Raw genomic sequence first — 202 nt, 5'->3', positions numbered from 1 at the left:
TTTTTTTGGCTGTAGATGTTGTTGCAGTATAATTAAGTTCAGTAGCCCTTTTCTGAGTAAAAGGGAGAAATGCAGTGTCAGTGAGGCAGTAACAGACCGATGCCAGGGTTGCCACTTCTCGTGCAACAGACTGGTTTCTTCTCTTCTGGGAGAAGCATCTTCTGATGCTGTCAGTGGCCCTCTTAGGGGTTTGGGTTTGCAC

The sequence above is a fragment of the Aphelocoma coerulescens genome, chromosome 9 (assembly GCF_041296385.1).
Source record: "Aphelocoma coerulescens isolate FSJ_1873_10779 chromosome 9, UR_Acoe_1.0, whole genome shotgun sequence".
Taxonomy (NCBI): Eukaryota; Metazoa; Chordata; class Aves; order Passeriformes; family Corvidae; genus Aphelocoma; species Aphelocoma coerulescens.
Note: the sequence above shows the minus strand (reverse complement) of the source record.